Source organism: Danio rerio, chromosome 11 (assembly GCF_049306965.1).
Source record: "Danio rerio strain Tuebingen ecotype United States chromosome 11, GRCz12tu, whole genome shotgun sequence".
NCBI classification, from domain to species: domain Eukaryota; kingdom Metazoa; phylum Chordata; class Actinopteri; order Cypriniformes; family Danionidae; genus Danio; species Danio rerio.
Genome location: NC_133186.1, coordinates 38,111,190 through 38,126,455, shown reverse-complemented (window position 1 = coordinate 38,126,455; position 15,266 = coordinate 38,111,190). Strand labels below are relative to the sequence as shown.

Below are 15,266 nucleotides of genomic sequence, written 5' to 3'. Positions count from 1 at the left end.
GTAGAGTGAAAGTGAAGCTTTGAGTTTGTTTGAAACCAGGTGTAAGTGTGTGTGTCAGGTTTTGAAAATGATTTAAGCCTAAAAACCGTGTCATATTTAATATTTGAGCGCATTTATTATAATAACTCTAGTAATTAATCAAAGTATATGTGTTGGGTGGTTCTTTTGTGTAAAGTCACTCTATCGAGCTGTAAGGCCCAACTGCCTAGTCGTTCAGGTAAGTAGTCTACACCCACTAAAATTACACAGAACATAAAAACACATCCGAAGCTATTAATCTGGGTCCGTGTACGTTTTGTATTTAGGTAAACGCAGTGAGCCGAAATGCAGTACTAACGACTGCATGGTGCTAACGACAAAGGTGGCCGAAATGAAAGCTGAGAAAAAGGAGTGAGGTTGGTTAAAGAAATGATTACCCTTCGAAGAACATTAGTTGTGGCAAACCCAAGTTTTTTTCTCTCTCAAAATACAGGGTGTCCACGGGGTCTTAAAATGTCTTAAGTTTCAAAAACTAAATTTTAGGCCTTACAAACTTAATTCACTGAAAAATTGTTTTAAATAATTTTAAACATGTCTTAATTTTGCTTTTGTACAACTAAAACCGACTCAGTCGGGCCAACATTCATCTAATCACTAACAATACATCTCAATAAAACCCTAATTTTTAAATATTTTTTAATATTTAAGTTTTTATTGCAAAGAGATACAATTCACGACAGCAGTTAGACATTTTTCACAGCAAATTTCCCATCAAATTCCCTAGCCAGGGAAAGATAACTAAAGACAATTATATGATTCATCATGATAATACCTGGATTAAAAAATCCTGTGTTTTAACCCCATATATAAGTCTAAAATGTAATTTTAATGGTCTTAAAAGGGCCTTAAAAGTCTTAAATTTGACTTGATGAAACCTGCAGAAACCCTGATATAATTTTTTTTTATTAATTTGAAAATAGCCAGAAACTCATGTCTCATATAATTCATGGCGCTTCAGTTTAAAATGTGAGGTAAGAATTTTGTCTAAGTAACCAAGTAACTAAATATTCATTTCACCTGTGATATCAAGTGATGCACTCTACACAACTTTTTTGTCATGTTTTGTCATTTTTATTTGAGAATCGACTGAAACATTCACAGTATTTATGAACTGTAATTTCTGCTCTTAAAGTGCCACTATTATGCATTATATAAGGGTCATGGTTTGTTTTTGTGGTCCCCAACAACCGGCTGATATCCATACAAGGTTAAAAACAATTTCATTAAAAATCAAAATGCATTTATTTTTCACCTAATTATGCCCTTAACTAAAATATGATTTGTGATTTTTTTTTCTTTAAACCCCTGCTTTCTATGAGTAGTGTCAGTCCGTTAAGTTTGGTGTACTGTGTGCAGTAGATTCAGAAACGAAATGGCCTCCACAAGCAGCCATAATACAGATGTGTGAGCCCAATCCATGAATGCATTGATAAACCAATGCAGTTACACCAGCTTGTTGCTCGATTCTTTAACTCCAAGTGAAAACAGTGCCATAGAGTCATTATTAATCAACACAGCGGCAAAGGTTTAACTAATATTAACTAGTCTGAAGTTTGTCGGAAATGTGTTCTGGTCAGTATGGCCCAAACCATTGAAATGAAAGCGAATGGGTTCATGTGGCAGTGCTTTCCGTGTCTGGTGTGAAGGTCAGGTGATGGTGTCCTAGCCATGACAGATGCAATGAGAGCGTAAGGTCAGGAGCACATTGATTTTGGTAAAGGATGTGGCACACATTGCTTATATATATCATCTGCAGGGTTTGCTATGCATTATGTGAATGGTCCCATATCCAGTTAATGGAAAAGATAAGGTACAAGTATCAAGTACAAGTTTTCCAGGATCTGTGCACGCAAGAAGTGGGCAGGCCAATTGTTCTGTTCAGACATCATGATGAAACAGCTTAAGATTTGAATGAATGGAGACTCATAAAAATGACTCGGAGTCATCATTTTTTTCTTTTTTTTTTGAGAGAGAAACCGTAGCTTTATAAACCTCAGCTGAATGTTTTTATATACTTTGAGCTGTTACACACTGCATGGAAGATTATGAAAAAAAAAAAAAAACATAATAGAGACTCTTAAACGGTCTCCAGTTATGAAGTAATGACCGGGGATGCAAATGACTCAATCTTTTTTTCCCCCATCCACTGCTTTGTATCACTTTTTGGTAAAAAAGCTGCATTGTTTACATTATTATTTTTCTCATACAACTACATCTACCAGTACGGACCGTCCAGCTAACACTTGACCCCTTGCTCTGGCCCAACCACAAATACTCTGTACTGGCCATGAGTGTTAGCAATGAGCTGCATAATGTTCATGTGTCATATTAACATTTGTATCTTAAATCAGATCTACAGCTGGTCTTATTTAAATCCGCCTCAGTGTGTCATGCCAGACTTTAGTGTAGGAATATAAAACAACAGGCTTTCACATGACCTCTGCCAAATCAAATTCTGCCTTTCATTCAACACAATATATCATTTGAAAGAACATGAATTTCATGCATCAGTTTTTATAAACCAAAAAGGTTGTTTTGGGTCCGGAGGCATTAATACCTGGCTGTATTGCTGTGGTCTCTTGACACCAAACAAAATATTTCGTCCATTTATTATGTCAAATCTAATGAAAGTCAAATACAGACACCGGCCTCCTGACCACGGTCAACATCACAAACCCCTGAGGGTTTTTAAAACAAAGTGTCGGATTTGTAAAATAGGTGATGTTTTGTTGGAGAAGCATCTCTGGAGATGTAACATGCAGTCTTGGGAAGGTTACTTCGGAAATTATAATAGGTTACAGACTACAAGTTGCCCTATTTAAAGTGTTACTATTGTGTAATTATTTCGATGTATTAATTCAACTTATTATATTTCAGATGACATGGTGGCTCATTGGTTAGCACTGCCAATTCATTGCAAGAAGGTCGCTGGCCAGTTGGCGTTTCTGTGTGGAGTTTGCATATTCTCTTTGTGTTTGTGTGGGTTTCCTCTGGGTGCTTCGGTTTCCCACACAGTCCAAAGACATGTGCTATACAGTGGGTGAATTGAATACACTGAATTGACCGTAGTGAATGTGTGTGGATGAGTGTGTATGCACTCTAAAAAACGTTGAGTTATTTATTTAACCCAAGGATTGAGTTAAAAGTATTTGGTGCTTTGTTGGATTATTTTTTAACCCTAATTGGGTTATTTATTAATAACTCAACCAGATGGGTTAAATATTTGGTGCTTTGTTGGGTTATTTTTTAACCCCAAAAAATTGGGTTAAAAATTGTAAAGTTCAAGTCAACTGATTTAACTGACACAGAACCGCTGTATTATGCGTACGAAATGTTGTTTTGTACTATAAAGTTTATTTAAGCTCTAACGCAATAATATTTTTGTTATTTTTTTTTACCTCTGGATGTCATGCTTTTTATATCTGTTTCACAAGCATTTTTAATTATTGATGATGAAAACGAGTGCTTCATAGCCGATCTAACGTTATATTAAACAAAATAAAAAAAGCTTTCTCTACCTCCTGTGTTCATCTCCACAATTTTTTTTTTTTTTTTTTGCGGAAATGATACACATATTTGAGATATTCGGCTGTCAAAATGTAACAGAAGTAAAGCATTTTCAATATTTTTGTAACCTGTATGGTATTTATTTACACAGCCACAATTATAAAGTTACCAGAAGAGACAAAATAACATTAAATCAAAATAACCCAATGCATTGGGTTAAAATAACCTATAGTTGAGAAGGTGCTATAATAGTTGGGTTAAATGTTGGGACACTTTTACCCCATACCATTTTATCTGAGCGGATGTTTCACAGGACTGGGTTGCAGCAGAAAGGGGATACTCTGTTAAATATATGCTGGATAAATTGGCGGTTCATTCTGCTGTGGCGACCCCTAATAAATAAAGGGACTAAGGCGAAGGAGAATGAATTAATACATTATATTGCTTTTTGGGTAGTTTTTAAAATTCAAAGCAAACTATGATTTCATATGTTATTCATTAAAAAAATTCTTTAATACTCAACTCTAGGGCTGCAGATTGATCTGCCACTGTAATTGGTCAATTAATGGGTTAAGCTTTTTTCATTATTTTTTAAGAACTTATGTCTGAAATACAACAGAGCAGTAAAAAATTGATAACATTTTTAAAACATTTTTACGTTTTATTCTAGAAATTTCATTTGTATCTTTTTTTAGTTTAATATGTTGTTTTTACTTTTTATTTTATTGCAGTTTTCTAGTTATCTTTATCTTTTTCTTTTCATTCATTCATTCATTCATTTTCTTTTCGGGTTAGTCCCTTTATTAATCCGGGATTGCCACAGTGAAATGAACCACCAACTTATCCAGCATATGTTTTATGCAGCGAATCCCTTCACAGCTGCAACCCATCACTGAGAAACACCCATACACTCTCATTCACACACAAAAGATAAATATGAGGATACCACCTCCACCTCATTTTGAGCCAGGATAAATCTCTTGGTGTCTGATTCTGTGCTTTACAATTATTATTATTTTAATTCAAGTCATGAAGGATTCTGAAAATATGACAGCAGGCAGTGTTGAGTCGGGCTGAAACTTATAATTGAATTATTCAATTTAATCAATTACAAAATAATGATAATCCATTTAATTTGTAGCAATCAACACTTCATTTAAAAAAAAATCATTTACCACATCACTTCCAAACAGCATAACATTTATTTGATTTGCTCGTTATGTTTATTTTAATAAAGTAATATGCAGCTTGCTTTTATATCATCCTGTAAATATTTATTTTCCTTCAACTTGGTCCCTTTATTCACCAGGGGTTTCCACAGCGGAATGAACACACTTTATACACACTCATTCACACACATACACTACGACCAATTTCTCCTCGTGTTTGCGGGGGTTCCTCTGGGTGCTTCGGTTTCCCCCACAGTCCAAAGACATGCGCTATAGGTGAATTGGATAAGCTAAATTGTCTATAGTGTATGTGAGTGAGCGTTTATGGATGTTTCCCTGTACTGTGATGCTGCTGGAAGAGCATAGGCTGTGTAAAACATAAGCTGAATAAGTTAGTGGTTCATTTTGCCGTAGCGACTCCTAATGAATAAAGGAACCAAGCCAAAGGAAAATGAATAATCACAGGATGAAATAAAAACAAGCTGCATATTGCCTGTTAAAATAATTATAATGAGCAAATCAAATAAATGTTATACTGTCAGGAAGTGATGTGGTAAATTAATCTAAGCAAAGTGTCGATTACTACAAATTTAATGGCTCATAATTTTTTTTTTGTAATTGATTAAATTGAATAATTCGATTATAAGTTTCAGCCCGACTCAACACTGTCTGCTGTCATATTTTCAGAATCCTTCATGACTTGAATTAAAATAATAATAATTGAACTGTAAAGCACAGAATCAGACATACAGGGATTTTTTTCCTGGCTCAAAATGAGGTGGAGGTGGTATCTTTGATAGTTATATTGTTAGATAAACCGTCAAAACTGGTCTTTACCTAAATCAGGTAAAGCAAACATGCACTGAAGAGAAGCATTTTTTTTTTTTTTTTTTGCACAGCTGGACTTTTATCAGCCCTTGGAGAGCAACAAGGAACATTAAAATAAATCCCACTCTAATTAATCCCATTTAGTTGAGTACTAATGACCAGCTGGTGGGATTTCTGTTGTGGCGGTGCGGTAGTAAAGCTGTGGATGGGTCCAGGTGTTTGCTGATGAGGTGTGCGTGTGTGTATGTGTGCGCGTGTGTGTTTAGTAAGAGGAATGATTACACGTTTAGTCCTGTATGAGTTTATATGGGGTCATACATTTGGCCTTTAGTCAGAAACAGATGCACAGAGGTTGTTATTAACAATCAGCTCAAATTGTTATCAATGACAGCCATCTATTTGCGGAATTAAGGCTTGAATTTGGATGATTTGGGATACTAAATTCATGCCAGGGTTGCTGAGGTAGACATTTGTTTTTTCTGGCACTTCTTGGTGATCTTCAGTAAGTCAGTTGGTGTTTGTTTGCCTTACTAAAGGACTGCGACTATTCTTATTTCTGCAATAGCATGGACAATGTGTTTATTATAAGAGCTAAAACACATGCTGTATTTATTGTAATATGCAATATATAACCATACACAGTGCCCTATGTGTACTGTTTCTTATAATGCAGTTCACTTAATTGCAGTATTTATTTTTTAAATCTGTTTTTATCTAAGCATTTTGTTTAATATCGCTTACATTTTATTCTAGATATTTAATTTCTATATTTTAACTTTAATTTTGGTATTTTGTTTTTATTTTTTATTTTATTGCAGTATTCTAGTTGCATTTTTTAAAATCTTAGTCTTAAGGTGCGTTCCAAATCGCATACTTGCGCACTTTTCTATGCCATTTTGTAGTATAGATAGTGTAAATAATGCATTCACATTAAATACTTTAATAAATAAATAAATTAAGTGTGTTATGTTGGACATTTTGCACACCCAACATCTGCTGCATTGCTCACGTAGTGGAAGGGGCTGAGCTTGCAGGCACCGATGTTTTATTATTTTCTTTATTTTGGATTGTGAAAGCAAAATTCTCCTACAAGAGTGATCATGCCACCTTCCGATGGTAAATGTGGTTATACTCATGGCAGGTATTATTTGGTAGTTTAGTCAATCATTTTGCTAATTTGACAACCATCAAATGCATCAGGGAAATGATTTGAACTTCTGCTTAGTAAAAAAAAAACATTTGGGACGACACTAAATTTATATACTATGCTGCTGATTGTGTATAGTGTGCCATTTGGGATGTAGCTTCAGTCTAGTTTTATCCTATTATTGTTTCTGTTTGTGTTCTAAATTATGGTTTTATTTTACACTAGTGTTTTAGTTTTTTGTCCTTTTTATTTTTTTAAATTTTATTTTAGTGTTCTATTTATTTATTTTTTATTTATTTATTTATTTATTATCTATCATAGTTTTATCTTTTTATTTGATTATAATATTTATAATAGTTTCCTATATTTAAACTAGATTTTAATTTAACTTTTTGAATGCTTGTATTTTAGGTTTAATACTATTGTTATTCTAATATTCTAGTTTCATTTGTTTTGTTTTATCCTGGTGTTTTGTTTTAACACTATCATTTTATTATATTTATACTTTTTAAAATCTTTTTCTGTTTCAGCCTGAACAAGAAAATGTAAGTATTTTACGTTTTGTAAGTTTAGTGGCTAATTCAGTTGTATGAAAATGTACAATTTTAAAAAGAAGGCGTGGCACCCAACCCCACCCCTAAACCCAACCATCATTCATCCAAGCAAATCGTACTAAATTGTATGAGTTATATCGTACAAATTCATACAAATTAGCCAGTAAATCAAAAAGTTACGAATTGCTGTGAGATTCACATTTACAAGAGTTTTTTTTACAAAATCAAACTACAAAATGTATTAAAAATATAAAAAACTTGTCACAACTTCACAACACTTGCTGAATTAGAAATACACTGTAATATCACGTGAAAACACTATGATATACAGTTGAAGTCAATATTATTCACCCTCCTGTAAATTTTTCTTTTTTAAATATTTCCTAAATGATGTTTAACAGAGTAAGCCATTTTCCACAGTATTTCCTATATTTTTTTTCTTCTGGAAAAATACTTTGTTTTATTTCCACTAGAATCAAAGCAGTTTTTAATAAAAAAACCCAAATAAAATTAAAATATAAACATTTTAAGGTTAATATTATTAGCCCCCTTAAACAATATTCTCTACAGAACAAATCATTGTTATGCAATGATTTGCCTAATTAACTTAATTAACCTAGTTAAGTCTTTAAATTGCACTTTATGCTGAATATTAGTATCTTGAAAAAAATCTAATAAAATATTATGTACTGTCATCATGGCAAAGATAAAATAAATCAGCTATTAGAAATGAGTTATTAAAACTAATATGTTTAGAAATATGTTGAAAAAAATATTTCCGTTAAACAGAAATTTGTTAATTATATTATAAAAATTCTAATTTAACAGGAGAGCTAATAATTCTGACCTCAACTTTATACCATACACTCCATATGTGACAATTCTGTTCTGAACAATACATTATATCTGCTGTCAAATACTTACACATTCTAGTGTTCTATTTTATTTATTTATTTATCTATTATAGTTTTATCTTTTTATTTGATTACAATATTTATAATAGTTTCCTATATTTATTCTATATTTTACTTTTACTTTTTGAATGCTTGTATTTTAGGTTAAATACTATTGTTATTCTAATATTCTAGTTTCATTTGTTTTGTTTTATCGTAGTGTTTTGTTTTAACACTATTATTTTATTCCATTATTCTTGTTTTAGTCTTTTTCTGTTTCAGCCTGAACTCAAGAGAACATGTAAGTATTGTAGGTTTTGAAAGTTTAGTGGCTAATTCAATCCCAAGTGTCATTCATCCAAGCAAATCGTGCTAAATTGTATGGGTTATATCGTACAAATTTATACAAATTAGCCACTGAATCAAAAAATTACGAATTGTGAGATTGCAATGTCTGTTTAATTAGGCATACACATTCACAAGTGTTTTTTTTTTTTCAAAACAGAAATACAAAATGTGTTACAAATATATATAAAAAAAAACTTTTATCACAACTTCACAACACTTGCTGAATTAGAAATACACTGTAACATCACATGAAAACACTACGATATACAGTTGAAGTCAATATTATTCACCCTCCTGTGAATTTTTCTTTTTTAAATATTTCCTAAATTATGTTTAACAGAGTCGGACATTTTCCACAGTATTTCCTATAATATTTTTTCTTCTGGAAAAAGTCTTATTTGTTTTATTTCAGCTAGAATAAAAGCAATTGAACATTTTTTACTTATTTATTTTAAGTTCAATATTATTTGCCCCCTTAAGCACTATTTTTTTTAATTGTCAGAACAAACCCTCATTATACAATGATTTGCTTAATTACATTAACTTGCCTAATTAACCTAGTTTTAAGCTGAATATTAGTGTCTTGAAAAATACCTAGTAAAATATGATGTACTGTCATCATGGCAAATATAAAAGAAATCAGAAATTAGTTATTAAAACTAATATGTTTAGAAATGTGTTGGGGGAAAAATATAGGTTGCATAATTCAGGAAGGCTTTAACTGTGTGCAGTCCATATGTGACAATTCTGTTCTGAACAATTAATATCTGCTGCCAAATATCCCCATTCCAAAAACAGATTCGCTGATACTAATCTTTGATTGGCTGTGCACTTTATTCCTCACAAACTTAAAATATCAGAACACATGTTTGTAGAAACTTCAGACTCATTTCCAACTAGCTACCCTTCTTAATCTCCCACACTTTAAGTGCACGTTAAAGTGTAGTTTATCAGTGCTGCAACAGGACTCTGCAGGAAGACTGACAGCTCTCTGACAGGAAGCTGATGGTGATAGGAGTAAATGGGAGAGGTGCTCTCACGCCCCAGGCTTGTCACCATGCCTGCAGCCTGTCATAATAAGACAGTGCTGACCGCTTGGGGTGACAGATTATAGAGCGTTTCCCCTGGAAGCGGTGAGTGCATGCGTGGCCTGACCAATTAGAAGCATCAGTGCTGCAGGTCTGTTTTAAAGAGTTTGCTGAAGTTTAAAGCCCAAGTACACTGAATAAAATGATTCATTGGATTTAGTGTGGTTAGTGGTTTCAAACTGTTTATATGGGTTGAATTTAAACAAATTTAATTTAGTAAAATTCAACTTAATTTAACAACCATGTTTGTTAATGCACATTGCCCCTTTGTGGCGCATTGCTACAAACACTATTGTCATTCATTTTGCTTCAGCTTAGTCCCTTATTTATCAGGAGTCGCTACAACAGAATAAACTGCCAACTTATTCAGCATATGTTTTATGCAGTTGACCTTCCATTTACAACCCAGTACTGGGAAACACCCATACACTCACATGCACACACACATAAACACTTTGGCCAATTTAGTTTATCCAATTCACTTATACCGCATATCTTTTGACTGTGGGGGAAACCGGAACACCCAGAGGAAACCCATGTCAACATGGGGAGAACATGTAAACTCCATTCCAAAATGGCAACTGGCCCAGCTAGGACTCAAAGCAGCGACCATCTTGCTGTGAGGCGACAGTGCTAACCATTGAGCCATCGTGCCATAGGTTGGTTGTTACTTTAAATAATTCTTAAAAATTACGTCAATGATTGTGTTTGTCCATATTTTCTCTAATTTTATGTTGTGACAACTTAAATTTTTTTCCAAGTATAGCTTATTAGATTCAAATGCATCTCATTGTGACTTGTTTAAATCTTGTGGGCTGCAGTTTATGATGGTGTATCCTCAAAATAAGTGTTATAATTTTTGCACCTTTTATGCTCATCCCCCTCCACATCTCTCTAGGAAAAAAAAAATGATTTCATCTTAACTTCCAGACAACGTAATGAGCAAATGAATCACACCTTTTTATTCGGCGCTGTGATTTCTCACTCTTTGCCTGAGCAGCGCGGCGAAGCTGAAAGCTCTCACCTCTGCTGCCAGATCTTGAAGTGCTCAGAGTCCCTGCAAATTGTCTCTCATCCTCTCGTTTATCTGCTCAGGGAGAAAAGCCCTCCGTATCTCTCATGTCGCCTGTTAACACGGACATGATGTTCCTCTTCAGAGCCCTCCAAATGGAGCTGTGATACATTCTTATCCATCCGTCAGGAGCTGTTTCTATTCTCTGAAGATTTTGAGCTTGTTTTGACATGTTATGCAACTATTTTTATTGTATAATTTAGCTTTATTTCTTGCTAAGTAAATTTTTGCTATCGTTGTTTGATCTAGTTAGTTATGCTTATGCAACACAGTTCTTGAGGATCATTTAATTGAATGAATATTTAGTGAACTTTTTTTGAGGACATTTTAAATAATTTAAGAAGGTTTATAAACTAATTTTGAGAGGAGCACATGATATGATTGATAGGCAGGTCTCTTATCCGCAATCATCGATAAACCAATCACATCAATCCAAGCCTACAATGAATATCCCATCTTCACCTTACTTCCCTATCTTTGTTTTTGAAGAATCCACCCAATCTTCCCCCTTTCCTCCTTAATATAGCCAGCATTTAATGGTAAAAATGTGTTTTTTCTATTATTTTTTTATAATCACACTTGATAAAAACAGTCTGCAGAAACACTGATTGACATTCTCCTGTTGTGTCATCAGAGGGGGAAAGCCCCGCCTATTAGTGACTCATTAGCATAGGACATTAAGCTGTGGTCACACTGGTCTATTCTCCCCATAGACTTCTATTCTTACGTGCGCGAATGCGTCAGACTGGAAAGGCAAGCTCATGTGTCAAGTTTCTCAGGTCGCTGCGTTGGAAAATTGAAGCTTGGTGAACTCTGACCTGCGAAATCACATCACATAATTGAGTGAGACCAATCGAATAGCAAAACAGGACCTCTCTGGACAATCATCTTGTTTGATCCCGTCCCTTTTCACAGCGCCGTACGACACAAAATCTAGTGTGACCGCAGCTTTAGTCTTGTTTTTGAATATGCCATGCTGACACATAGGCATTTGTAACTCCGCCCTCTTTAGAAAAAAGCACAATCTCATTTGAATTTAAAGCGACAGTCACCAAAATGCCGCAATTGTTAAAGTACATAAAATAAAGATGCCAAAATAATCGCAATTCACACAAATCTGCAAAAACAGTTGATAACACTCTGTTATTCATGCCAGTCTAGTAGTAGTCCAGCAATGTGGTCCTGCATTGTTGTTTTATTTGTCAAATATTTGCTTATGTATTCATGGACAATGGCTGCATTCAAAATGAATTTAAATTCACTATTAGATCATTAGAAAAGTATGTCATAAATTTGAGTAGTATACAGGGTATTCATAGATAGTACTTTCACCATTTGTTGTTATCACATGACCTACCCACATCAGTTGTGTCACTTCGTAAAGTCTAGAAGGGATACAGTGTGGATACTCACATCAATTTAGCTTAATTCTTGTGACACAACAACAATTATTATTTTTACATTACTATGAGAGGTAGGTTTAGGGTTGCGCTGGGGGTGGGCGTTAATAAAAATACTATTTAATGGGTAATTTAATGATTAATATGAATATGAATATTTTTTTACATTACTGTGGTAGTTGGGTTTAGGATTTGGGGTAGGGGTAGATGTTAATAAAATACTATTAATGGGTAACTTAATAGATAATCTAAGTAATTTTTTTTTACTTTTAGTCACAGCTGTATCCATATATATATATATATATATATATATATATATATATATATATATATATATATATATATATATATATATATTTTACCTTATAAGGAGCTGAGCCCCCTAAAATGAAAATTCTAAAATCGCCCCTGTTCTCGCCTACTGTTTTTCATTCATTTATTTATTCATTTTCCTTCAGCTTGGGCTCTGATTTATCAGGGGTCGCCACAGCGGAATGAACCGCTAACTGTTCCGGCAACTGATTAGAATGCCCTTTTAGCTGCAACCTAGTAATGGGAAACACCAATTTATACGTACAACTTGGCTTGCATACTGTCTTGGCTTGCATACTTTCCTACTATACAACAGTGAAGTATACAATTTCAAATGCAGCAAATATTTTGGTATTTCACAACAACATGCACTTAGTAACCTGTTTTCAGGCTCCCAACTGGGCCAAAATGCACAAAGTTAAACATTTTATTGTGTAAAGTGACATTTTCTCAAGCACTTTTTTTTTTTTACTAAATTGCCTTTAACCTAAACTGTTTTTACCGTGTTTAAAGTGAATGCATCACCATTTGTGATATTATTGTATTGCTGATTAACTAACAGTACTTTTTTTGCTTATTTGAACATATGTGGCATCATATCTATAAATATGGGTGTTTTCAAGAGGGCTGCCTAGTGACATGGGATTATCTATTGACAAAGCAACCAGTCCTGTCTTACTATTTTCTCCTGTCAGACCAGGTTGCGGTGAGTCACCAATCATCTTTTACACTCCAAAAAACAAAGACGGATGATTGAAAACTGTAAGCACTTGAATCTTCTGTTATTGTGTGAACCAGTTAGTGTGTCGTCAGCCATGAAAAGCTAGTGTTGTTGGTGAAGTATAGGAGACTGAAACAATCACAATTGTAAAATTTTTTTTATCCGATTTGATTAGTTGAATAGATTAATTGATAGATCTTTGATAACTTAATTTAAAAAGTGTTTTTAGTATTGTACACAAAATGTTTTTGTAATATATAAACCTAGCTAATAGTCAATGTGTACTTATAAAGTGAAAATGACAGCAATGCACCACAGACTGCATGATTATACTGTAGTTCTTGTAAAAATAGCAATGCCTTCTGTGTGTTCTTAGTTTGGTTTGTTTGTCAGACTTTGTTTTATTTCTCAGACCCTTCCATGAGTAAAGAATAAACTGTTTAAACTAGTCAAATACACTAATTGGAATAGCATGAAAGCATTAGTGTGGGATTTTGGGCTGTTGTTTTGCAATGAACTCCAAACTTTGTCTTAAGAGCATTACGGCAGTGACATTGTATACTCTTCCCAAGTAAATTACAAACCAAAGAGGCTCATTTTATAGGGAAATTACACAAGGAAGGAGTTCGGGGTTCATAAGGGAATGAAGGGCATCTTATCATCAGATTGTACAAGGACACTGTTTAATACTGCTGGTTTTGAGCTACTTTTTTTGTTCAGTTCATGTAATCAGTAGTAAATTTATATACGTGTACATATATGAATAAAAATACATGCTTCAGCTTATATTTTTCTGTGAAACTGCAAAAATGTTTGCAAAAAAATATTTAATATGTTTTTTTTTTTTTTTTTTTTTAAATGTAGAAACCTAGTAGTTAGTGCATCGACACAGGGCTCTTCGATGTCTACGGTGACCTGAGTTCGATTTGATTCCGAGGTCCTACATTATGTCCTATGCCTATGCTCCTACTCTCCTGTCAATTAAAGGGGAAAAATATATATAAAACCATATTTTTTTAATAACAATATATAGACAAGCGGTGCAAAAAAAATTTCAAAAAAAAAAAGTTCTGTGTGACTCGCAAAAGTGCCCTCTGGCCTAACATAATGTGCACAGCCAACACAGATTTTGCTAAATCGAAAGTTTGATTTTGTAATGATTCAGGCTATGACAACAAGGGTTGGATCCAAGCACAGCTTTTATTAAAAGTAATCGGGCAGACAAGATTCAAAACAGGTGGAGACGGTAGCATACAGCTAATCTTAAAGAGTAGTTGTGTAACAGGCAAATAGTCAAGGCAGGTGGTACAAACATAAACAATAAAACAAACAAGGGTCAAAACGACTAGACTAGACTAGAAACCGTGTTGTAATGCTTACTACAATGAAACAAGACTGAGCAAAGATATTTGTAAAAGTGGTGCTTATATAGTGTGTGTAATCAGTGTAAACAATCTGCAGCTGTGTGTGTAATTAAATAACATCAGGTGTGAGGTGCTGATGATTCTGGGATGTGTAGTCTTGTTCAGTGGTGGATGTGATGTGTAACTTAGTGATTGTGATTAGATTTTTTTCAATTGATCATACAGTACTAATGTTTAGTTTTAATTTTTGTTTAAGAATATGATATGCTGTTTCACTTGGAAATATGCCTAATTAATAAAACTGGTAAGCTTATTTCCTGCTATTTGCCAATTTTAACCCACATTTTCTGTCTCGTTCTAGGACACTCCTCTGAGATTATTGAATGTATCATTAAGCATCCCTAATTGTAAACATTTTCCAAATGCGTCTTCACAGAGGGAACCCAAATTGTTGCATTGTGACAATATACGTAGTTTCAGGATTACAGGCTTTGATTTTTATCCTCAACAGACAGCAGTAAATAACTCATCAGGTCTGTTGCAGGGATTTGATTTGGGACTCAATAGCGTGTCTGTTCATCTTGCCACTGCGAAAGTCATCAAGAAACATCTGGCCTGGAGCAGAGACAATGGGAAAAGTTTCCTTCCAACCGAGTCATGACTTAAATGATGTGAACGTGAGAACTAACAAAAGCATGAATATATGCATGAATTATTGGCTACACTTTTCATATTTTTATTCAGATTGTGCAGCTTTTCTTGAGGATTTAAGGCTTGTTTTTAAGTCGTGCATTTCCTGAAGGACTTTAGATGGGTTGCTACTG

At 33.8% G+C, this 15,266-nt stretch overlaps 1 long non-coding RNA gene across 2 annotated transcripts in view; it reads left to right on the top strand.

The window, feature by feature from the left end:
• LOC141376652 (uncharacterized) overlaps positions 1-15,266 on the top strand; it is an 86,958-nt gene continuing 71,692 nt past the window's right edge. For both annotated transcript variants that reach the window (XR_012387280.1, XR_012387279.1), the window contains exons 1-2: positions 1-217; positions 306-395. This is a non-coding gene — a long non-coding RNA (uncharacterized lncRNA). The remainder of the gene's footprint in view (positions 218-305; positions 396-15,266) is intronic.